General features: G+C 45.0%; 1 protein-coding gene across 7 annotated transcripts in view; it reads left to right on the forward strand.

Annotated features, from left to right (window-relative positions):
* Positions 1 to 19,371: 19,371 nt before the first annotated feature.
* Positions 19,372 to 27,016, forward strand: part of RREB1 (ras responsive element binding protein 1) — a 181,847-nt gene continuing 174,202 nt past the window's right edge. For 2 of the 7 annotated variants that reach the window (XM_078688063.1, XM_078688058.1), the window contains exon 1: positions 19,372 to 19,688. The gene's annotated coding sequence lies outside the window, so the exon portion shown is untranslated. Of the gene's footprint in view, positions 19,689 to 20,798; positions 21,358 to 27,016 lie in introns of those variants that run through there. The other 5 variants (XM_078688065.1, XM_078688061.1, XM_078688064.1 and 2 more) reach the window with 3 other exon arrangements.

Genomic DNA, 27,016 nt, shown 5'->3' on the forward strand with positions numbered 1-27,016 from the left:
ATAAAATATCAAAATTCTAAATTTGGACTATTATTAACACATTTTTGAACATTTTACACAAAAATGGCTGACTCTTTACACGCATCTGTTTGGTCGGATAGACTAATCTTCTGATTTTAACATAAAGAAAAGCTTTTTAAAATTCTATATTTTGATAGTACATAACAGTTAAAACACAACTTCAAAATTTGGAATCTGTTACATTTCCTTTTTCCATTTTGTTTTTATGTGCTACTAACATTGTGTGGCTTTTCCCTCATTTCTAACCACCATATTTTTTATAAGAAGGAAATTGAAAATGTGCACAATTATTAAATATTTTGCACAAAGGTTAATAATCAGACATCGTGCTTGATTTAGAGTTCTTGCAAAGAGGGTAATCCATCCAGAGTACCCTGCCCGCCGAACTCTTGGTTTGTCTGCCTCATTTAGAGATGGGCAGATCTTTAATACTTCCTACTACAGCTTGACGGAGTAAGTTCTGTTGAAGCATGAGCATTACACTATTACCCCCTATTCAGGGTGGATTGTATAATGCCCTTTTTTCCTTTCTCTCACCATCAGGAAAAACCTAGTGGCGAGGGACAGGAAAAAAAAACCACACTTGAAGAAAACACCCAACACAGTTTTAAAGTGTGTTTTGGGAAAATAAGAAAATGACAAACGTTTGGTGTATGACGGTCAAAATTGATGCCTTTTGTACATCACACTTTTAGTAAATTTAAAGGATCTGTTTGATGGTTCCTTTCAATGTACAGAGATGACCGTAAGGCTGAGGGTCATCTCTAAATTTGACTGGTGGAGTACCCTTGGAACTGCAGAGGTAATCTATTCTTACATCTTGGCAGACACTACTCCTTCCACCAAACTGAAAATCAGGCCCATACTCCTTTAGAATGCATTGTTGCTTTGTGCGAATACCCTCTAATCTTAGAGAGGCATTGTGTGGAAGATATTGCAAAACATACTTTTCTACTTTAAGCACGGGATTCGTCAAAGCAAAAAACATCTTTTCACAACCTTTTATCCTCTTTTGAATGCCCGATACCAAAGATTTTTTGCCAAATACAATGTTATACTATTACATTAGATTGTAACAAGTTTGGTAAAGACTGCCCAATGTCAGGCCCTTTTGTTTAGGTATATAATATCCATTTTAAATAAATGTTTTTATATGCAGTTTTGAACATATGATTTTAAAATATCTCTCTTTTTTTCTACATTCCTTTTCAGTGGACCAGCCTGGCTAAGAAACATCTCACCAGGACCGAGGGCAATGAAGAAGATCCTCGACTGCGAAGCAGGCACAACCACTTAACACCATCAGAGATGAGGAGGAAGCTACCACAAGCAAGTGGTGTGCGTCCACAGGAGATAAATTGGATCCTACACCAAAAGACTCTGGGCAGAGGATGAAGAACCAACTGGTGGGGGTGTCAACTCCACCAGTCAGGATGAGGCAGATTCTGAGGCTACTCCTGGCCGTAAGCAGGATCATCCTGTGGTGTCCAAAGAGAAGGCTCCATCACCATCTGTGCCTGCACCCAACCCTTCCTTTACTGCAGGTGGCCCTCATACCTCCAGCTTCATTGCCTGCTCAGAGAAGATCTTCTCCAAGTGCCCACCCAGAACAACACCAGAAGTCGAGGGACACTTTAGCCCCTTACACCCCACAGCCGTCTAGTGCAGCACACTCCCTTCCCCAGAATATGTGTATTTGGCTACTCTCTAGGAGTTAGTGAGACCAATCTGAGAGGTTCAATTAGATATCTGGGAGTGGGGAGGTACAGATATTTTGACAGATGGTAAGTGAATATCTTCAAGTTTTATGTGGCCAAGGGTTGACCTATGCATGGAATTATGTTATCTCAACAATATCCACTCAGATGATCAAATGACCACTCCAGCCACAGATGATCAATTTCAGGATATCCCCTGTGAGGTCAGGTTCTGAACCAGTGCCCTCGTAGGAGATGTTTCCAATGTATTTCCTGATCCAGTACCTATAGTGATAAGAATAATATTCAGTGTATAGTGTCTATTTATAAAAGTGTTCATGACCACAGATTCTGACACATTAGAGATACATACAAGAATGATAAGCTATCAACACCAATTTTGTGTCCTCGAACTGTGTGTTGTCAGGTGTTTGATGGGATGTTCCACGGAACATCGGGTCAGGCAGATCGACGGAGCAGCCAAAGGAGTTAGACGTGTTCACCTGTCGGTATTGAGCCAATAAAGATGATACAACACGTCAGTTAGTGAGTACCTCTTATACGCCGCACTACAATTTTGGCAACGAGTGCTCAATACCTATACCCACGTGTGATCCTGGGGTGACTATATATAATGTAACACGCTTCACTCATTCAAGATATAGAAGAAGGAAAAGAGAGGCAGACAAATTTTGGGAAACTGTCTGAACTCTGGAAACTCTCGGCGAAGGGTGAGCCTTTGGTGCTTCGCCGGAGAAAGTGCAAGAGAAGTCCAAGAAACTCTGCCGCTCCCTTGAGAAGGCCTGGAAAAAAGACCCAACCACTAGCACCAAGGACGCCTTCAAAAACGCCACCCGCACACACCACCAACTAATCCGAAAGGCCAAGAAAACAGCATTCAAGGATCGACTAGACAACAACGCCCACAACAGCAAGGAACTTTTCAACATCGTCAAGGAATTTACCAACCCCTCGGCCAACTCCAACGACATCACCCCCTCACAAACCCTCTGCGACTCCCTGGCTTTATTCTTCCACAACAAAATTGCAGACATCCACAACAGCTTCGACAACCAACCCGGAGATCAACCCACCCAACCATATGCTGAACATTCTCCCCCCTTGTACACCCTCAACGACTGGAACACAATCTCCACTGAGGACACCATCCGCCTGATGAACTCCATCCACTCAGGATCCCCCACAGACCCATGTCCTCACCACATCTTCAACAAAGCAGACTCCGTCATAGCACCGCACCTCCGAGACGTCATCAACTGCTCCTTCAACTCCGCCACCTTCCCGGAAAGCTGGAAACACGCTGAACTCACCGCCCTTCTGAAAAAACCCACAGCGGACCCCACCGAACTCAAAAATTACCGCCCCATATCGCTCCTTCCTTTCCCGGCCAAAGTCATCGAGAAAGCTGTCAACAACCAACTCGCCGCTTTCCTCGAAGCCAACAAATCCCTCGACTCCTCACAATCTGGCTTCCGAGCAAAACACAGCACTGAGACCGCCCTCATCGCAGCAACAGACGACATTCGAACCCTACTGGACAATGGAGACACAGTCGCCCTCATCCTCCTCGACCTCTCTGCAGCCTTCGACACAGTCTGCCACAGCACCCTTTTACAACGCCTCAGAAACATCGGAATACAAGGAAAAGCACTTGAATGGATCACCTCGTTCCTCACTGGAAGAACCCAGAGAGTCCGCCTTCCACCATTCAAGTCCGAGGCCACTGAAGTCATCTGTGGCGTACCACAAGGATCCTCACTCAGTCCCACCCTCTTCAACGTATACATGAGCCCCCTTGCGGCCATCGCTCGCCAACACAATCTCAACATCATCTCCTACGCGGATGACACTCAACTGATCCTTTCTCTCACCAATGACCCCAGCACCGCCAAAACCAACCTACACGAAGGAATGAAAGAAGTTGCCGAATGGATGAAACACAGCCGTCTGAAACTGAACTCAGATAAAACAGAAGTCCTCATCTTAGGTACATCCCCCTCTGCTTGGGACGACTCTTGGTGGCCGGAAGCCCTTGGAAAAGCACCCATCCCGACAGACCACGCACGGAACCTAGGCGTTATCCTGGATTCTTCACTTTCAATGAACAGACAAGTCAGCGCCGTATCCTCATCCTGCTTCAACATTCTTCGCATGCTCAAAAAAACATTTCGCTGGATCCCCACCGAAACCAGAAAAACAGTCACCCATGCTCTGGTCACGAGCCGACTGGACTACGGAAACACCCTCTACGCAGGTACTACCGCTAAAATCCAGAAGAAACTCCAACGAATCCAAAACGCCTCAGCCAGGATCATATTAGACATCCCGCGTAACGAACACATCTCTGGCCACCTGAAAGACCTCCACTGGCTACCCATCAATAAGAGGATCACTTTCCGACTGCTAACCCACGCACACAAATCACTCTACGACATCGGACCAGAATGCCTCAACTCACGACTGTCCTTCTACACCCCCTCCCGCCAACTACGTTCTTCCAGCCAAGCCCTCGCCACTGTACCCCGCATCAACAAGACCACCATGGGAGGAAGATCCTTCTCATACCTGGCAGCTAAAACATGGAACTCACTCCCCACTTACCTTCGCCTTACCCAGAATCACCTAGCATTCAGAAAGCAACTTAAAACGTGGATATTTGACAAGTAATCCTCCTCCCCTCCCTAAGCGCCTTGAGACCCTCTGGGTATGTAGTGCGCTATATAAATTCTTTGACTTGACTTGACTTGACTATATTACAAGCGCGTCATTAAACTGTTTGTTACCGTAGACGACGTGACTTGTTGATGCGCGAGCCTGCATGTCTTGAGAACGTCGCATACAACAAATCTTCAAGAGCTGCAGTTTCGTCATTAGACGTGAGGCCAGGTCACGCTACGTGACTCCACAGCGCCTTCATAGGAGTATAAGGGAACCAATAAAGTTGATTTTTTTTTTTATGGATCAGAAGTCACCATTTGAACAATTCTACAAGATCTTACTCTGTGACATCCAATACAACAGTTTTTCCTCTATTATTCTGCACTATGGCAACACAAAATTACAGCATTTCCACACCACGTGCCTTCTGGCCAGGTGGATCGGAACCCACGCTTAAGTGGAATGAGTGGAAAGAATATTTTTAGAACTATGTGGCTGCAATAGATGACTCTGGAAAATGGCAGCAGTACAGAAAAAAAATAATTCTACTACACTCTTTAGGACCTAATGGATTAAAAGTATACAATCAAATGGCAAAAGTTCCTTGTAGGTGATGTAAATGTTTTTGAAGCAGCATTGAAGGATCTTGACCATACTTTGCTCCCAAGGTATGCAATGGGATTACTAGATATACATTTTTTCAGTACAAACAAGAAAGAGGTGGGTCAGTTGACAATTATGTTGATGAGTTAATAAAATTGGCTACGGATTGTAAATTTGGGGTATTACAAGAGGATCTAATTAGAATCCGTTAGTTATGCATATTAATATTAACGCCATTCAAGAAAGATTATGGATAAATGGAGACGCACCATTAGAAGATGTCATAAACATTGTGCCCAAGGCAAAGATGTCAAGTAGATGCGCTAAAGAATTGATGGTGAAGGAAAATGGGACAGAGGTAGTTGGCAAAGTAATGAGCAAGCAAAATATTAAACCTGCCTTTAAGACCTCATTCGAAAACCTCGAACAAAATAGGTGATAATAGATGTTATAGATGTGACAGCAGAGAACATTTAGCATATAGTAAAAACTGCCCAGCTTTAAAACAAAAATGCAAAAACTGTGGAATATGGGGACATTTCGCAAAGTGTGTAGGAGGAAAGGGAGGAGTGTGAAATGTATTTCAGAACAGGACAATAAAGATAACGGAGAAGATGATGATGACCATTGTGATGAGGAATATGACAATGTTTTAAATCTGACAAGTAAACTAATCCTAAACATCGATGACGAATGTACAAAAAATAAACCTGTATTTCGAATGAGTATTGGAAGAGTACAAGTTAAATATTCGCAGATTCTGGATCACCGTACACTATCATAAACGAGGCACTATGGAGAGAGAAATTTATTGGAAAAATTGGCAACAGTTTATGTGAATCAGATATTCACCCCCAAGGATACAGCAGAAAAAATATAGAGATTTTAGGTTACAGATGGTTAATATTTGGATTCAAGGACAGTCAAACACGAGCAATCTTATATGTGGCTAAAAAGGGCCCTCAGGTCCTTGGATGGTTAGACCAAGGAAGGCTGAACATTATCCTTGATCCAAGCAGTTCAGAACAAGTAAACATTATCAATCAAGGAGTGTCTGTGGCCAACGACATGCTAAAAGAGTTTCCAACAGTTTTCAATACAACCTTAGTTTCAAACATCTGATTATTCTAAAGACCAACGCCACTCCTAAAGTACACAAAGTCAGAAACATTCCCATCACTATAAGAGAGGAAGTCGCAAAAGAACTGGAAAAGTTGGTGGAAACAGATATTATAGAAGCCATAGAGTCAGCCAAATGGATTTCTCAATTGGTTGTGGCAAGACGGAGTAATGGAAAGATACGTTTCTGTGTAGATTTACGCCATTTGAATGACAATATTGTTATCGACCGTTTTCCTCTCCCTAAGATCAACAAAATGGTAAGATGCCTTAAAGGAGCTAAAGTCTTCTCAACAATCGACTTATCTTCAGCATATCATCAAATCTCGCTTACTCCTAATTCAAAGAAGTTCACAGCGTTCATCATACCTTTTGGATGTTACCAGTTCATAAGGATGCCTTTTGGACTGGCTTCCGCTGCAGCTGTTTTCCAAAGGTTGATGTACAATTTATTTTGAAAGGAAACTGGTGTCCAATTCTTCCAAGATGATATTTAAATTTTTGGAGAGAATTAAGGTATCCATGATGCCAAATTACGGAAGGTTCAAGGAATTTTGGCCAAAAATGGTTTGACAGTTGAAATTTCAAAATGTCAATTTGCAGAGGAAACAGTAACATACATAGGGCATGAGATTGGAAATGGAGGGATAAAACCTAAGCACTCGCTAATTAAAGCCATAAAGGATGCTCCTGTTCCCAGTAACAAGGATAATATAAGATCATTCCTGGGACTGGTTGAATACTGTTCAAAATTCATCCCCAGATTTGCTGAGAAAAGTTTTAAATTACGCCAACTTTTAAAAATCAAATCCATCTTTCAATGGACAACTGATTGCCAAAAAGAATTTGACCAAATCACCTCCATCATTGACAAAATCCCGGCCTTGTAGTGTTTCGATCCAAACTTGAATTGTTGCATCACTACAGATGGAAGTGGCAAAGGTTTGGGAACTGTTTTGTCACAAAAGATAAGGATGGCAAGGAATGTATAATCTCTTTTGCATCAAGAGCTTTATCCCCCACAGAGGAGAAATACCCTGTCATAGAAAGGGAAGCTTCAGCATGTGCGTGGGCTTTACACCATTTCAGGGCATTTGTTTGGGAAAAACATATTACAATCTTATGTGACCATAAGCCTCTTGAGAAGTTACTTACTACTAAGGGGACAGTTAATGCCTCAGCAAGGATGGCAAGATTATCAATGTGAATGCAGGACTATATACATAAAGTAGTGTATTTGCCAGGAAAAGACAATTTGGTTGCTGATTGTCTATCTAGACTGTCCACTAAATTAGAGGAGTGAGGATGAAATTTGGAATGGATTCCAAACTGCATTCAAACATGATGACGGCAGCGATGCAATATGTAGAGAAGAGTGGTTGAATGAGTATGTGAACGATCACATTTTTATACAAGTTAAGGAATATGTCGAAGGAATATGGCCCAATAAAGGTGAATTAACTAGGGAACTTAAACCATTTTGGGAGGTTAGAACTGAACTTACCGTTGATAATGGAACTATACTGAGAGGGGAGAGGATTATTCCTCCGGCTAAACTGAGGGATTCAGTTGTCAAGTTATGCCATGAAGGACACTCTGGCATTGTACGAACCAAATCCTTGATTTGGAATTTGTTTTGTTGGCCTAATAGTGACTTGGAAGTTTTGAAGTTTGTGAGTTGCTGAACAGATTTTGGTAGCCAAGAAACCCTGTACTGCGCAGCCCGGTGTAATCACTGTTTGTGAAACCCACAAATTGCCCACCTCTGACGACTAGCCACCATTTGTTGTCCACTAGAAACGTGAACACATAATCGAGAGGAAACCAAAAGGAGTAATATACATAGTTACAATATAGGCCAAAAACAACAACACAATTCAATCCTTTACTTGTGCGTATTTTTTCATTTGTGCTTTCCTTCACAAATGAGTAGAAAACACACAGCCAATGCGCTTTAGCAGTACAAGACTTCTTCAGGGCCTGGAGGATTATATTGACAGTGATCACCAATATGAGTAAAAAATGTCTCAATTAAACAATCCAAATAACAAAAGAATCTTCTGATAAAAACATGTAGTTCATGTAGCCAATCTTGTTCCAAATCTTCAAAGCAGGAATTAGACAAAAACGAATCCCAACCATATATGTAGTTGTGATCGTATAAGCCTTAAAACAGGAATTAGTCTGGTCAATCAAGAGTAGAATAATTAAGCTGTGTTCGAAGAAATCTGTTGCATAATCAGAAGCCAAGTTCTGCATGCTGGTAATAACACATTTGCTTCCGCAGACATTTTTGGGATATTTGGATTATTCAATTGAGACGTTTTGGACTTATGTTGATGACCACTGCCACTATACTGCTCCAGGCCCTGAAGAAGCCTTGTACTGGCGAAACGCATAGGCTGTGTATTTTCTGCTCATTCATCAATATCAAGGTACTAGTTAATTCCTATAGGGACAAATCAGGCCAGCCTTACTTAAACAGTGCACTCAATAAACCGATTTTAAAGCAAATCTTAACAATCCGGCTAATGTTGCTTCCAATTAAAGACATGAACTCACATTGGAAATGCCTAGAGATAGTCACTGCCTGCAGATTGTGTAAATCAAATAACGAATCCTTGGCTCATTTTCGCTGCATCTGCCCAAGTATGATAAATGCACGCCGCACTTTACTAAAACCCCTATTTTTATAATATGACACCGCCCTTGCAAAGAGGCAACGGAACTTCTTTTTAACTTAAAAACTCCAATGGAACTGGCCAGGATAGCTATATGTGCACGCCAGCTTCAAAATCTTTTAAAAGGAGGCCCGTGACTATTGATGAACATTGAAGAAACCTGAAACAGCTCCAAGCTGGAACGCAAAAGTAAGTTACAGTGACGGCTCATGAACTTTTTTTCTTCTATTTTTAAGCCTTTTTAGAAGGAAAATGTGGTAAATAATAGGGGGCGCCAGGTGGCGCTTGAACAATATGGCTGCCCGCCTGTGATGCTCTGGCAGTTTGGCGGCATAATTTTTCAATTATCCTGTTCTTTACTCAACTGATCTTAACCATAAGGCCTGCCGCTTGTTCCTCAACATCCTGCCTGGCTCCGGTTGAAAAATCGCCGCCCACCGACATCATAGAGCGGATCCTGTGCTGAGGTTCCTGGAGTACGGGGTGAGCGTTGGTGTGCACCTGGAAACCCGCGTGGCAACTGCCATTAATTTAGCCCCTGGGATCCCACATGGCAATAGGCCTCAGTGTACTTACGATTCAGTCTCAACCTCCCTGTCGGCCAATCTGCCTACTCCGCTGGTGCCCACATATCCTGCCAAACACCGTAAGCATTCCTGCTCGCCTGAACGAGCAGGGATCTCCTAGCAGGAGCCTTGTGCACACGCGGTGAAGGGAACTCTGCGACAGAGGCCCAACCTCGCAACTTCCAAAACGCGGGCCCCGGGAAATCCTCATGTCACCGGCCCCTGGCGGGCCTCTACAGTAAGTTACTTCACCCTGCACGCCGGGCTTGGTACCTCTGGAGCGAATCGCTCACTACCTGCTGGCCACCACTTGCCGGCTCGTGCCCTACCAGATTGCGGGGAGCGGGAACAGGTAAAGCCTTGCACAAAGCGACGCTGTCTGGCCCAAACAACCCTGAGCATACTCCGCCCCACACTACATCAAGGTTCCCTCAAGTAAGCTTCCTTGCTTGGAGCATCCTTGCTTGGAGCTTGCTTTTCCTGTCACTCTGGGCTACCTAGGCCGCTCCGACACCATCGCAATTGTGGCGCTGAAACCTATTCTGCTACCCTGAACTCTGCAGTCTGGCAGGCAAAGTTTGGTGGTGAACGCCCATGGAGTCGTTTCCTCTACTGCGGAGGAGCTGGGTGCGGCGGTTACACTGCGTGTAGGGCATTTCAACAGAATTGTGCCACTTTCCTCTGAGCTTGACGCCCTGGGCCCTCTGCATTGTGGCTGCGGTAAGATATTGGACCTTGTGATAACCCCTACTCGCCCCAACACCATTGTAACTCGTTTGCACGTTTTCCAAGCGCAGTAGCGGCTGCATTGAATCCACAAGGATGAGTAGTAAATTGTTGAATAGAGACGTCTGATCATTGCTCCAGGGCCTGTGATACTGCACTACCTTGTGCTTAGCTGCTCTCATTCTAGGCTGGCATCCCACTCACTGCTTATCTCCTGTGAACTCTACAGTGGTTGTGCATCAATTTAATGTACCTGCTGGACATGGTGGGGCCTGTACTCCCTTTGTCTGACTAGTTCGTACTTTTCTCCTTAACGTCATTGTGCGAATCACCCTTTTTGCAGGTGAGGGCCCGACCTTCCACCCATAGCAAGGACACGGATACAGAAGCACCCTTCACTTGTTGGTCATGAGAGATGCACCGCCGCTGCTGATACTCATACCCCATTTCACCTGTTTGAGGAGCCAGCACTTGTGCGCTTCCCACTCCTGTTGACCGCTGTGTCCCCAGTACTAACTGCTCCTACGATCATGGGTAAGCCATATGGCGGTCAACCCAAACTTGTTTTAAAAGCCAAAAAAGCAGTTACACGCTCTGACTCTGAAAATTGGGGACAGTCTAGTGTTGAGCAATCACAGTTGCAATTGTCGGCCCATGAAGCTGACGTCAAAATTCTGCTATTGGCCATGCAGCACAGCTTCACGGACATTTCCAGTAAAATGGACTCCATGAACAGTCGCATGGAATTTATAGTCTAGAAGGTTGACAAGCACGATGAACAGATAAAGGAGGCTGAACAGCGTATATCTGAAAATGAAGACACCACTTCTCAGATACATGAGCACGTGACACAAATGGATAAACTCCTCAGGGTCATCGCTGCCAAGAATGAGGACCTTGAGGCGCCCAGCCGATGCAACAACATCTGTGTCATAGGGATCCCAGAAAGCACCAACACGAGGAGCTTGGGGGTTTTTATCGAGCGTCTCTTGCGGGGCATCTTCGGTGCAAAAGCCTTCTCTCCCCATTTGGTTGTGGGGCGGGCACTCCGTTCCTTGGGACCCAGACCTCCCCTGTGCAGCACCCCACACCTGATTGTGGCACGCCTCCTCAATTATCAAGACCGCGATACCGCATTCAAGCTGGCCAGAGAAAAAAAGAAACTACATTTTGAGGGCAATGAATTCATCATCTACCCGGATTTTACAGCTGCGGTTCAGGAGGTGAGACGTAAATGTATTCAGATAAAACAAAAGCTCTGGAAGGCGCAAATAAAACACGCCCTCATGTACCCGGCGCGGCTGCGAGTTACATATCAGGATAAACATTCCATCTTCACAAATCCGCAACAGGTCGAGAACTTCCTTAAAGCAGTCAGGAAACGTTCACCACATCGTGAACCCAGCGATCACATCTCCAGGTCTCCATCTCCCATAAACTAATTGACTTTGAAAATGGACATTATCTCCATGGCGATAATTCACTGAACTTCTCTTTCCCCATATTGCCTATTTCTTCTGGAGCCCAACAGCAACAAGTATTCCCAGCTTACATCTGTCGAGCAACGCCTTGCACATCTCCTTGAGGCTTTGGGTCGATTACAGCTCGTCAGAGGCAGATAAGTGTTCACTGCCTTAAACTTTCAATGCATTTTCGAGTGGTGGGCCTAATGTTTCTTTTGCAGGTACTATATCCTGGACTATGCCAAGCACCTCCCCTTCCCCCCCATTCACCCCGTACCATTGGGAGGCTGCATTGCAGCTCTGGGAGAAGGGAGGACCTCCTAGCCCACAAGCAACCCCCCACACGGGTGATCCCCTTTACTCTTTTTGACTTTCCTTGAATCTATTTGACTTGGACTGTAATGTTAAATTTTTTTGTGCGTCTTGGGTGGGCAGTGCATTACCAGCGCAATTGGGGTACTGTTGTGGGTGGGGGTGGGTTGACGATTGTTCTTTCCGAATGTTACTTTTTCTATTCACCAGCAGGTTGACATGCAAGCACACATAGAAAATGGCACACACAGTCCCATGCCCAAGATGCATCTAGATATATTCATATTATTTGGCAATGACCTCACAGACTGAGGTGTTAAAGATAAAACTACTCATGTGAAACATCAGAGATCTCGTTAACCCCCGTAAATGTAGACACATTCTCACATACAGGCATCAAATCATGTTGCCATGAAGACACACTTTAACCCACGTAGACCTCCCCGCATTGGCAGCAAATGAGCTGCTCACCTCGTCTTTTCCTCCTATTCCAGATATTCCAGGGGTACATTGATTCTAGTCAAAAAGAATACTCCCTTCATTCAGGGTGGAACACATCATGATTACTCGGGTAGGATCTGCATGCTCTGGGCACACAGTTGGTCACACTGGTCTACTGTTACGGGCCCAACATTGATGACCCTGACTTCTTCCTCTCACTATGGGGGCAAATACTTAAAAATGGGATCCACTCATATTATCTGGGGGGCGGGACTTTAATACCGCCCTGTGCCCTGCAGCTGACCGGTCTAACCCTCTCCCTCGCCACTATACCAAAACACAAGACACACTAGCACACCTGCTCCCAGACCATGGGCTTACTGATGCATGGCGGCATGTGGACCCAGCGGGAGAGAAGGCACCTATTACACTGTTGCACACTCCTCCTGGTCACACCTCGATTACTGGATTGTCTCTCGAGGTGTTGTCCCTTGGATCCTGACAGTTGAACACTTCGCAAGAACTTACTCTGACCACGCCCCAGTCCTGTTGGTGGTTTCTCCCCCAACTCAATTGTTACTCCACGGTGTTGGCGACTCATGCCAGAGGCACTGCTAGATGCGGTTTTCAAGGTGGAACTTGGGGCAGAAATAACTGATTTCTTTCATAGAAACACAGGCTCTGTTACACACATTGGTACGGTCTGGGAGGCCTTTAAAGTAACAATGAGGGGGACCCGCATATCCAAAAGATTCGGAGTCCTTAGAGACATCCGGTGTAACCTGCACCAGCTCGAAGAGGAACTGAAACAATTAGGGAACGATATAGGCCACAACTCATCCGGGCCTCAGCAGGCTACACTCAGAGACAAACTTTCTGAATACAAAGACACTGCTGAGCGGGAAGCTCGCTTACGGGGAAAATACTTTACAGCATGCAAATATGGGGAGGGCGAAAACCTGGGTACGGCACTTGCAAGGCTATTAGACTACCCCGATTCTCCAACTTCATTTTAGACATAGTTGCCAACGCTTGGGCGCGCCATAGAGATAGCCTTGATATTTTACAAATCTTCACTGAGTTCTACACAGACCTATACAGTACCCGCAGGCTCGAACCCCCTGATCTCACTAATTACTTGAGCAATATAGCGCTGGGATGGCTGGGTGACACTCAGCAGGAATTCCTAATAGCGCCGATTGCGGACGATGAGATACATGCAATTATGCAGAAGAAATCTTTAAAGGCCCCAGGCTCTGACGTTCTCCATATAGATTTTTATAAAACTTACATAGACCACTTGCTACCTGTACTCAAGCAAGTCTATATAGAGGCCCAGGAACTAGAGATTCTTCCAAGCTCGATGAGAGAGGCACTCATAACCTCCTTACTGAAGCTTGGTAAACCCTCTGACCATTGCGACTCTTATTGTCCCCTCTCTCTCATCAATACTGATACAAAGAATGTTGCCAAGATTCTGGCTAATCGCCTTAGCCTCTCGATGGAGAAGCTAGTTCTTCCAGACCAGGCGGCTTCATTCCGGGCAGGGCGACTTCCCATAACCTAAGCACCCTCTTCTCTATTTTACAGAATGTAGATCCACAGCTGGCACTAGGGGCTGTCTTTTTAGACGCCACAAAGGCCTTTGATTCTGTGGAATGGGACTATCTGTTTATTATCTTTCAATGCTTGGGATTACCCAAGGGTTTTCTATTGATGATACGCCTTCTCTATACTTCCCCAGAAGCAAAGGTACTAATTAATGGGCATACATCCTCCCCCTTTCCTATTACCCGGGGTACCCGACAGGGTTGCCCACTCTCTCCTTTTCTTTTTGCACTAGCAATAGTGCCCCTCGTGCCAAAAATCAGACAACATCATCACGATGAGGCCTTGCTCTGCTTCCTCCGCCCAATACTCATCTCCCTGTATGCAGATGATGTCACCTTATATGTCAGGGAGCCCCAGCAAAATCTCAATCCACTTCTCTGGGAGTTTATCCACATTAATTGAGCAAAATCTCGGATATTCCCACTCACCGCCTCGGCAACGCCATTCATCACAGATTTCCCTTTGAATGGTGCGTTACCTAAGTAAAATACTTGAGGGTACACATTACCACTGATCGTGAAGAATTGATGAGGCTCAATTATGGTAGAACGTTAGAACATATCACTAGCTGCATAACGAGATGGATTGCCCTCCCTCTCACCATGGTGGGCGCTTCTCTCTCATTTAAATGGTGATTAACAACCACAGGGGCTGTCCAAAAACCCCGAACCCGGGATAATCAGTTATTACATCAAACAATAGGTTCAGGGAGAGAGAAAGCACATCTGAAACTATGCGTGGTCTATCTGAGAAAAAAGTGAAAAAAATAAAGGAAATGCAATAACAGAAAATGATTGAAGAAGCCCTGAAAACAATATTACCAGTATCAAAAAGGATATTATTTATTATATGTAATACACAAAACCATTAAAAACAACTGCGCTCAAGACAAACAATGCTGGTGTACATGGGAAAAACATATGACAGAAACCCTTCCAAAGAAGCTTTTATGAACTAAAAGTATGTATGAACTTAGTGAAATATTGAAATTTACTTTTTATTGTACAGCTACACAACGCTCAAGCAATTATCTGTCCTGAAGATGACCGCATAAATAACCAGCGGTCGAAACGCCGTCAACGCTTCTTTGTGGCCCAAATTCATTAAGGACACTATACTTATGTCTATGTTGTTCCTTTTTTCTATTATGTAATGGCTTTGTTTGCCACATGTCTGGTTTCTGTCATATGTTTTTCCCATGTACACCAGCATTGTTTGTCTTGAGCGCAGTTGTTTTTAATGGTTTTGTGTATTATATATAATAAATAATATCCTTTTTGATACTGGTAATATTGTTTTCAGGGCTTCTTCAATCATTTTCTGTTATTGCATTTCCTTTATTTTTTTCACTTTCTTCTCAGATAGACCACGCATAGTTTCAGATGTGCTTTCTCTCTCCCTGAACCTATTGTTTCATTTAAATGGTGGTCCTTCCCAAGCTATTATATTTGTTTTTAAAATGTCCCTTATAACCCGGGTAGGCATTTTTTTTCAGCACTTCGCTCAGAGTTGATCTGACTCACACGGGGGCAAACAACCTTGTCTGCAATGGGAAACACTTACTTGACCCTATTCTCAAGGTGGACTAGATGTTCCTAACTTCGAATTATACTATCTTTGCGCTCAGGCACATTATGCCCACTATTAGTTCCACCCCCCTAGATACACGCTTCATGGGGCGACTGAACATTGGATGGCGGATCCCGTTCCGTTGGAAGGAGTCATACTAACTGCAACCACGCCTCGCGTGAGCGGTTTGACATCAGTTATTTGCACTGTGCAAGCGTGGCAGCACATTGCCAGGCAACTACAATCCCCCATGTTACACTCGCCCCTACTCCCTCTCGTCTACCACCCAGGGATGCCGGTCCTACAAGAGGGTGTCTTCTAAAAAACTTAAGCTAAATACAGTATCTCTTGCTGTTGAGATCTATATCTGAATTGCAATTTTCGCACACTTCAACAACTATTTTCAAAGCTACCGCCCTCCCCTATGTATATATTCCTATACATACGAGTGAGACACAGTCTTAAAGAGTATACCCCTGAATACCCACTGGAACCCCAGGAGGTTGCCCCGCTGCATCAATTATTATGTACCGATACTGCCTCACACTTAATCTCTTCTCTCTACCATAGTTTATACACCGGCATAACGTCCGCCCCTTACACTGGTCGGGATAGATGGGCTGCTGAGATCGGGCAGGATATTACTGATCAACAATGGACATATTGCTGTAATCAGACTGAACAGACCTCATCTAGCAGTTGTTTGTGCATCACCCATAATAAGTTCCTACATCGCACATATTATACCCCAGTTAAACTACACAAATATAAACTACGAGTCACTGACAGGTGTGATAGATGCGGGGTGGATGCGGCTAAATTCCTGCCCCTCGCCTAGGAATGCAGAGTTGTCCAGTCCTATTGGCAGCAGGCGCTCACGGCACTAGAACTAATGACCTCCTTGAAACGTCAACTATCTCCCCTATTGACGCTCCTAGGCTACACTAAGAAGCTACCTTTGACATATCGCAAATGTATCTCATTTGGTCTCCTACTAGATAGAAGGAGGATAGCATTCAGATGGAGCCGAGGCAGGGCACCCAAATTTAAGGAATGGATCAAAGACACGCTCTTTTGGCAAGACCAAACTTACACTTATGCAGAACTTCTTCCCCCCACTTCGCGCCCTCGCGATATTTGGGACTCCCTTGAGATGTATCTCCTTGAACATCCGATTGACGCCATAAACATTCCACTGTCAATGGGGAATCTTAACCTCATGCGCGCGGCGGTTTTTCCCGCTGCGCGCTGAAGTTTTAAAAACCCCGCGGTTCATGACGAGCTGAGCTCGTCATGAGCGCGCGGCAGGTAAAACTCATGACGAGCTGAGCTCGTCATCAGCCTCGAAGGGGTTAACTGACCATTGGTCACTATTATGTAGTGTGTACATGCCTTGCTGTACAGATGTGCTCCAAACACACTTAGACCCATTCTTCACGCAATGTATGTGGGGTTGTTGCATGCTTTCAATGCTAAGAGATGTCAATATTGTATTTAAATATTGCTGCTAAACATGTATCTACCTATGTACTGTAATTACCATGCTGTTTTTTTGTTCTCTTCCTTTTTTTGTCTGAGAAAAACTCAATAAGCAATTTAAGAAGAATAAAATGTGGTAAATAATAATATGTTAATTTTAGTACTATCATGCTATGGTTTTGTAACAATTTTTATTAGTTAAAACAAATAAATGTATTAATTCATTTATTCTAAACCTATCTATTGAAGGTTTTTGTACCTTGTGCCGTGGAAGCCAAGGGCTACACTTTAACCACAGGGACCACTTTTGTATTTATTAATTGTCCTACCCAGATCCCATGGTTACTGGGTTGCCCCTTAATCTTAAAAAGAAAACCGATGTAAAACTCCATGTTAGCCAAGACACCTCGCAGACATCCCATTCCTACCCAGAACCAGGAGGACAGGCATTCTCTTACATCGCTTCTAAAGCATGGCATGACCTCCCACTCCACATCACAGCCTCCTGCTCTTTCTGTGAATTCCACAAGAAGCTGAAGACCTGACTTTATTTAGCCAACCTACCATGGACCGGGCTAGACACACCCACCTGCTCAGCGCCTGGATACCCTCGAGGGTGATGGTGCGCTTTACAGATACACAGAACATTTATGTCAAACATGGATAGGAAGTTGTTAAAATATATCATTCTTGCACTGATCCTGCTGAGGCATGAAATAGCTTTGGCATTGTACTCTGCCGGTGTCCTTGCAACTGATGCTTGGGATTTAATGCAGTGACTGTCAACAAAGCTATATACAATCAGTAAGATGAACACTCAGACATGTGCTTGGCAGTACTGGCAATGTGTGCACTGTTAAACGAACTCCTGCATCCACCAGACCATGGACCTCCATGAAAATTATGTAATTGTGCCTATATATAATCTTCACTGGCTGAACATGGAAGATAATCTAAATTACATTCTTGTTGGCATAAAGCAATGATCACATTATTATGACAATACATATGAACGAGGTCCTTATTTTCTGCTATGAGAAACTTCTTATTGTTTTTATTACTTGTGTATGAGACAAGTGGAAGCCTCTGACCCATGTTAGTCTTGTGGCAGTGAGGCAGTGGTAGAATTCTAAAGAGATGAACCTTGATGTTGCAGAGACCCGTCTATGTACCGTTTATATATATTTCAGCAAGAGATGGTGTTAGGAGATTGACTGTCATTGTCTAGTTAGGCAGTCGGATGAGAATATTTGGAAAAATAAGACAGAGTTGTGTCTTGCCTGGGCCTATAGATCAGGCAAATTGTTGTGAATTCAGACATTTGAATGGCGTATTGTGCTCCTTGAAGTGTACTTATAGGGTTTGTTGGGAGACCTCCATAGATTTCATTGCCTTGGAGCATTCATGACAAGGAAACTAGTGGTTTGATGGTGACTCAAACCTGAATATGCGGAGACGGGGAATGCCACAGGGATGTCACAGGTGGAAGAATATGATCGTAGATAACTGAAATTTCTGGAGGTACGAAGGTCCCATTAAGGAGGTCAGATCATGGAGAGAACCTCATGATCTGCAGGTCCAGTGAGTAAGAAATTATGTTTGTTGCTGCTTGGGAGAAGCCAGTTGTCTGAAATCCATTGTTTTGCTCCTATATGTGACTAGTAAACAGTTGCTTCTATTTTCCAGTTATTTCATGATCCTAAAGTGTTCAGGGCATCAGCAGTATATAGTAATATTTAATTAAAAAATGTATGCACCAAACAAAAAGTGAGCGAATGGTGCGATGAATATTCAATAAGTGTTAAGAGATGCTTGGCTGATTTAGTCCACAGGGGGCAGCCTGGGCAGCAGGAGGCCTTGCTTTATGGCAGAGCGTGGCTCCAACCTGTGGCTAAGCTTCTCCCCCTGAGACAGCACTGTACTCCCTGCACCCAGGCAGCAGCTCATGAGAGGTGATGCCGGGCTCGCCCAGTCGGGCAGGCTGCCCCCTCAGGCCCGGCATCCGGTAATCTTAGCACACATTCCCAGGACAAACTTCTGCTGACATGTCTCTCTCCCAGCCTTGAAGCTGATGCACGCACGCCATCATCCCCGGGGCAGGAGCTATGAGGAGACTTTGTGCCTAGATGGGGAAGGTGCTTGAAGATAGTGCGTTTGTTTGCTTTGCTTCTGTTGTGAAAAAGTTTAACACCATCAGTGGAAAAAGTTTGAGACCGTTGCCAGTGCAGTGTTGATGGTGATGCAGCGTTTACATATATGTATATGCATACATATGTAACCTCCCAGTTGCTGCTCTCTCCTCCCCACCCAGCCCCCCGCCCCCTCCTCCTCGCTCTCTCCCCTCCCTTCTTCTCTCCTTTCGCTTCCTTGTTAAAGTCTCTTTCTAAACCAACCAGCTCCCAGCAAAAAAATAGGGCCAGCCCAGCAGCAGCACCAGCACCAGGAGCACTTTTTCTGCCTTCCAGCAGGACCCTGATGCTCATCCATATTAAACCGTCTGAGCTCAGGAATCCGGCCAGATCATCTCCTCCTGCTGCCGCTCCGGGAGGAGGAGTGCTGCCGGGAGGGTTTATTTTTAACCAGGACCCCCCTCTGCCCGACAGCATCAGAACAACATTTCGGATGGGAGGCGGCCGAGGGCGCAGGGAGCCATCCAACCTGTTGCAAGCGACGGAGCAAACTTCAGGGCTGTGAGCTCGGGATGAACACGTCGCCCTCAAGGTAAGCCAGCCGGGGCTGTTTCCTCTCTCGCCTCTCCCCCTCCTGTCTGACCTGCAGGGGTGGATCTCTCGCTCCTTCACCGACTCCCTGTAGCTGCGGTACTTTTCACCGTAGAGATGTTAATGTTTTTATACTTTTTGTACCACTTATGGCTTTCTTACGCCAGGCGAAAGCAGAGTACCCCTTTTTTAAAAACACTTTTTCTTTTTATCCCCACTCGTCCCCTTTTTTTTATTTTGTCAGTTAAGCTCGCAGTATCCTCTCCCTCGTGTGTGTTTTGTACGCTTGCACTTTGATACTAGGTAGGGTGGGGGAAGAGGTGACACGTGATCCCCTTGTAGCCACCATCACTTTTTCGTAGTCTTGTACAGCACAGCGCTCTTTGAAAGGGGGTATTATGAGTGTTGGGTATGTTTTTTTTACCACCCATCTTTACTTCTAACTACAAAATTCTTATACCAAAGGGCATGTGCGCCCCGTTTGCACTTAGATACATTTTCCTCTGGAAAAAAAGAGGGATGACACGGTGATGATAGTGCGTTGGGGGATGCCTTTCCACTCTCGATCGTGATATTTTTTTTTTCAAACTTCTACAGTACGCAGGATGACACTCCTTAGAAAGAGGGAGCGTTTCTGTGTCGACACATGCACCCCATCTTCTTTCATTAACACGTATGTCAAAAGGCAATGTCAATGTAATCGCGTCCTTTAATAATATACTGTGAGAGATGGGTCTTCAGTGTATGTGTTGGCTTACACGGCATGACAGTTTTAGAAAAAGAACATAGAGTGTGTCCCGTGTCCATCTTTTCCCTGTAGAACGTGTTTTCTTCGGCATCCTTGACGGTGCCTCATTTGCACTTCCGTGAGAAGAGGTGGGGGGTGATGGTGTGTTGAAGACGTTAACTTTTACACTCTTCCTCTTGCTTCTTGCATTATTTCGTGGTGTGGTTGTAAACTTTTGCAAGCCACGAAAAGTTGAACTAGGACAATAAACGAGAAAGAAAAGTTTAGTTTCGGAAGCCGTGGTAGTTTTCTGCCCTCCCTCGTGCGTCGCAAATGTTGGAGCGTAGAAAGGAGCACAAGGGCTGAAGGCACCGTCACGAGTCCAGGAAGGAGGAGAGAGGCTGCTGCCAGCAGCATCCGAGCCCTGGCCAGGGGGAGGGGGGAGGTGGGCTGAGCTGGACCACGGAGCAGGAGCCACCCCTCCCTTCTCCGGTCCACTTTTCATCAGTTTCTGCATCGTGCGCTCTGGTGTCCGGGAGGGGGCTGTTTCATTAACTTCCGCCCCCCCTCCTTTAATTAAGCAGCGGGCGGCTCCGCTTCGCACGGGGTGTGGTTGCTTTTGGGGGTGGGGGCTGTGCCGAAGTCTCTGGCCCCCGCCCCTCCTGTGCACCTTGGTGGTGTGGATGCGGCAGGGCCAGCCCGGACTCGTCTCTTAGGAGACTGCGACCTTCATGGTTGCTAAGAGGCGGCCCGGGAAGAGTTTGCTGCTCCCTCAGCCCAGCAGCAGTTTTCTCTTTCCTCTGCGCGGTGCTCCGGGGAGGGGAGGGCACGGCTGCTGCAACTTTTCTCGCTCTTGGAGTTTGCTCTGAGCGGTGGTGTCGCCGCCGAGGGCCCGGTTTTGCGGCGCTTCCGGTGGCATCCAGCGGATAACGAGAAGCAACAGGTGAGGAGGGGGAGGAGGAGGCGGCCGCGGGCAGCCAAGTGCTGGAGCGGGGGGAGGGGGCGCGGGCAGTGTGATGGGGAGCCGCCGGGCCTCTGCGCACTTCCCTGTAATGGATGAAGTTTCGAGGGGAAGAGGCGCTTTGGGGAGCGGTTTGGGGGGTGTAGGGCCCTGCTGAGGTGAAGGCTGTTTCCTGAAAAGGTGGGGATGCGAGTCTGCTGCCCTATCAACTATTTTTTTCTTCCTATCCTCAAACCTTCACATTTTGACTCTAAAAAACGTAGATTAATTTTAAGACCATTGTGCATCAGCTTCCAGGAAACTTTTTAATTTCCCAGACCCGTTTTCTCACCACTCGCGGTGGGCAGGAAGGATGCAGGTGGCGATTGCCCCAGACGAGGCTTTATACTCTTTCATCACATGCAATTGCCATCTTTTACCTCCCCGTATCTCATCATCCTTGATTGGCTGCAAAAGAGGAGGAGAGAAGTTTTTTTCCTCCTTGCTCAGCAGACCAGGCCTCCCAACTCCTCCTCCTCCTCCTGGCGGCTCCTTCCTCACTGTGGACGATAGAGATAGGCGAGCACAGATCCGGATGAGCAGTTCACATTCCACTGCGAAACCATACACGGCCTCTGAAGGCCAACACCAGCAAAACACAGCACGGGAAACACCGCTCATAACCATCATCTACTTATAGGCACAGAGGGCAGGCCAAAGTAGGCCTCAAACATTGCACAGGATGGAGTTAGAACAATACAGACTTGTGTGTATCCTCATGTGGTCCAATACTGTACAGTTGTTTCATAAGTGTCACAATGAAGCTGATTCAGGACAGTGTGCGCAAATATACGAAAAAACGTACATGGTTAGGGCAAATGTATTATTTATTTATGAGTTTTGTATGCGCCTCATTGCACTGTAGTCAAAGCATAAACATGTTATAAATAGGGGGGGGACAGAATGCATGAGTTAGAGTTCCGCCGGTTGTTGGAAGCAGTGTAATTAACTGGGTCTGTTTTTTGAAGGAATCATGTGCTATTTATTGTATATTAATAAAGCCCAACAATTGTGGTTGGTACCTTTGTGTATAGAGCTGTGTTGCAAACCAGTCTTAAGGATTTTTTTTTCTAAAGCAAATTTGCGTTCCCCGGGTCTCTAACAAGGTTGTGTTAATTAAGTTAGGCTTAAGTGTTTGTTGTGTGGCTAGAATGTGTTTTACCTTCAATCTGGATTATGTGAACTGTTGTGCGCAGACAAATAGTTTTATCTGTTGTGATTTCTTTTGTAGTCATGTTGATGTAGTCAGTTGTTCCCTTCACTTTCCCCAAAATATGCCTGGCTGTGTTACCAGGGTCACCTGTATCACCAAGGTCGACATAGCCTTGTTATTTAAGGACTTCCCATTCCCCAAGTCTCTGTTTGGCAGTATTGTATATTCCCCCCCACCTTGCAGTCAGTGATACTAGTGATGATTAAGTGTGTGCAAAGATGCTTGGTTGCTGCAGTTGGTAGGGGGAAGTCTGGGTAGCACGAGGCTTACACAGGCCTGGTTTGTAACCGAGCAACTTCCTCATTTCCTAGAGACTCTGCCAAGCGTGGGGCCTGGTACCAAATGCATCAGAGAGGCTACTTTCCCTTGTGAGGTTGTCACTTTTCACCCATATGTTTAAAGGTGGATACCCTGACTGCCCGTGTGCTTTCATGTAGTGAACTGGTCGGTTCAGCCATCTTTGCTGAGGGTTGTACATTCTCCTTGAAGTCTCAGTGTTTTGAAAGCCGTGCAGCAGCACACATCCATCAGTCAACCAGTGAGTCAGGTTACCACTGCAGCTCTTCCAGGGACACACCTCACAAGGCCGAGCAGTTTGCCGTGGATACTTTCAGGTTTAATCTTTTTCACTGTTCACCGAAGCAATGTTCGTTTAAAATGTTATAATCTTGCTGCATTCACTCTAATTTTATTTAATGTCACATACTAATCTGCTGAAAACCATGTGCTGTTTTTGCTAAAATGCCTAATTTGTTATGCTGCCTTTTTTGTTTTGATAATGGTAAGATGGAGTGTTATTGAGCTCGGAGAAGGACCACTCGCCCCATCCCATGTACCTAGTTTGTTGGAACACTCTACACTGTACTTAGTCTCCCCTTCTAAAGTACTAGTACGCTATTATTTGTACACATTCTCATCCTTTTTATTAATATTGGTCACCAGGATCCCCCAGTCCAGGCCTGTTTGTATTAAATGTTTTCATCTGGTATTTTGGGTGCAGTTTCCTTTTTTAATGTTTGCCAGTGATGGTGAATGTTTTTTTTTTGCTTTCTTATTTTCCTTCGGGAATGGATAGTGGGGTGGTAAGTTTAAGCCCCTGTTTCACGAGCAGAGTAAATTGCAGCTGAACAGAGCTGTGAAGTACAATGGTTGATAGCTGTTCACCGTGAGAGACCTTCACCGGTACATGTGGACAGACAGGCTTTTCTACTTGTTGCCATCACTCTGAACTCAGCCCTAGGACAACGTCTTCATTGTAGATTTTGTAGCTGCTAGGTTATGCAAAACTAGGTTAAAAAACAAAATGTACTTGGTAGACAAGTATTCATCAGTAGCACCGACCCTTTCAGTATCCTATTTTCATTTGACAGCACGCATCGTAGTTCTAGTCTTATTTGGCTGACTTACAATGAGAGAATCAAGAAAAAAACAGGTTTGAAACGCACAATGGTGTAAGCAATAGAAGCATAAACAAAAATATTGTACACCTCACAAACAAATATATGAAACAGGAGCCCCTTTTGCAGATATATTCATGAGCCTTTTTCAAAGTAGAAACATCCTTTCCAATTTTTAAGAGTTTCTGACCTGTGTGTTTTTTATGCCGTGTTGGAAAGTGAGATTCCTTGTAACATCCTTCAGAAGAAGTACATTACTTGGTGTCGACTGCAGATGTCCTTGAAGTGTCCTGCAGCCCCTCTGTGTATCCTAGATGGTGGCCGAAAGTACAGGCTTGTGCTTTACTCTATCACAACAGATTATTTGGAGAAGTGTGGCTCACCGGTTAGAGGCGGCAGACCCAGAAGCAGAGGTCGGCCTGGGACCAGGGTTCAATTCCCGACGCGGCAGGGTACTGGACCAATGTCAGCGGGCTCGATAAATCTCGCCTCGGTGCCTCTCTAACCATGGGTCCCACGCTGCAACTCTGGGCAATATTAATCTCCACAACGGCCCCCTCGCTGCTGGGGATGCCTGGCTTCACCTTGGGGATGCCCAATAGGGACGATCTCACAGGGAAAGCCAGGACGGGTTCCGCAGCGGTACACAGCGCCAAGAAACCCCAGGGTGAACGTGCGCTCTACAAATACATACTAACATGACATTTAGTAATATGAAAATCTGATGCGCAGCGTAGCACGCCAAAGTCAATTGAGATAGCCAGCTGGTTATGTTAAATTGGGCAAAATTGTTTAGAAGTTCAGAGATCAATCCTTGACAAGTGCTTCTTGCTGATCAACTCCATCCCACCTTAATGACATATTTCGATTCAGGCTTGCAACTTGAGAATTGGTTCACTCAAGTAGGCAGTGATCTACTTATTATACCAGTTTTTATTTCTCTCCAGATAATGCAAACTTCTCATAAGATTACATCGTGTATGGGTCCTTTGAAAGTTTGTATTCAGAAAGTTTTCCAAATGTTCAGATTAAAATATACCAAATATAAACCCTCCATAATCTTAGATACACAACAAATAGATCTGGTAACAGAAAACTCTTCCTCACCCAACTGGTTTTGGGATAATTTTGAGAGTTTGAATCTCTAGCACAAGATTTCCTTCCAATATCTTTTTATTATTATAATCTCTATCATGCTCATCATTCTTCGCACGACTGACCTCTTTCCCCTTACTTATAAAATTGATCTTGCCCCAGGCAGGAAAAACTTGCCAAATGTCTGTAGTGCCCCAATTGAAAAATTGACAGTTATTTTCTTTTGCTTTGTTGACTTACTACTTCTGTCACAGACATCTTTCCTATATTCTGAGTCTTATTTAAATAAACTTTTCAGCATCCCTCGGCAGCTGCTTATGGTACAGTAATGTGCAGATGAGTTAATAGCCCAGGATGGAAACGTTTCAGCTGTTCTAGGTCTAATCTATGACGCCCTCCCCATCTGCCTTCCAGGCCAGAGCAACGAGTATCTTCACTTGTCTAAGTAAATGGGCCCATTGTTATCTGTCATCTTTAAACTGAGGATGGAAAATGAATCCACTGTCTGGAAGTGGATTTCAGGTGCCGGCCTGAGCAGTTGCAGCAGGATTTATCGGGCCCAGCTGTTATGGAAGAAGGATACACGGAGGAGGTTAGTCTTTAACTAGATGGGAGGCTATTGACACATAATTGCGGATTTTGAAAAAGAGATGGGATGTATTTAGACGACAGGTCGACAAGATTGAATTTATGGTGATGAGGATGAGGTAATATCAAGATTGATGGAGATTGGACCTCAATGGATGTGACGTATCAAGGATATTTTTTCTTCATTAAGAGATAGAGGCAGTTTACTTTTTGGTGTTCCTATAAGGAAAACTATGATCATTGATGTTGAAACATAAGAATTAGTCACATTTTAGGTACCAGTGAAATACTAAAAGGATGGGGTTACAAAAAAGAAAATAAAGTGATATAGTCTTGAATATAAATTCACTACATTTAAAACTCAATCCCTGATGATGTCCCATGAGGGACGAAACGTGTAGGCTGTGGAGTGTACATTTACCGCATTGTATGAATGTCTTCTTGAAGAATTTATTGAAATGATATGAAGATTCAGGCCCAACTACAGCACAGAGTCAGCGCTCCTCTCCGTGACTGATAACATCAAGATGTCACAGGATAGAGGAGGATCGATGATTCTGGTGCTGCTAGACCTGTCGGCGGCTTTTGATACTGTGTCTCATGAGATTCTTCTCGGCCGATTGCAGAGAGTGGGTATTGGAGGATTGGCACTGTCCTGGTTGGAGAGCTTTCTCTCCGGCCGCTCACAATCTGTTAGCATGGGACCCTATCGTTCCACCTCGAGGGTACTCACTAAGGGGGTGCCACAGGGCTCATGTCTAAGCCCCACATTATTTAATGTGTATGTGGCCCCCCTTGCAGCGATTGTGAGAAGGTTTGGGTTCACACCAGTGTCATATGCTGATGACACACAGCTGCTTTTTCCTTTTAACTCTCTGACGCCCGATGTGAAGAACAAATTTGCCGAGGGCATGAGAGCGGTGTCCCACTGGATGGCTACCAACTGCCTCCAGTGTAATGTCGGGAAGACGGAGGTAATGCTATTTGGGAAAGCTAGCATGCTCTGGTCTCCCGACTGGTGGCCTTTAGATCTTGGCCCCGTCCCATGCCCAAAGCCAATTGTTAAGAACTTGGGGGTAAAACTAGATCAGACTTTGAGTTTGAAGGAACATGCTAACTTTGTTACAGGAGCCTGTTTTAGAACAATTGGCCAGTTAAGGCGAATCTTCCCCATGCTGCCTGACAATCATAAGAAGACCCTTGTACAGGCACTGGTGATAAGTCGCCTAGACTACTGCAACGGCCTCCTCATATCAGCAAACGAGGAGGCGTTAAATCGTTTGCAGGTGGTCCAAAATACGGCAGCCAG

Source organism: Lissotriton helveticus, chromosome 4_1, assembly GCF_964261635.1.
Source record: "Lissotriton helveticus chromosome 4_1, aLisHel1.1, whole genome shotgun sequence".
Lineage (NCBI taxonomy): Eukaryota > Metazoa > Chordata > Amphibia > Caudata > Salamandridae > Lissotriton > Lissotriton helveticus.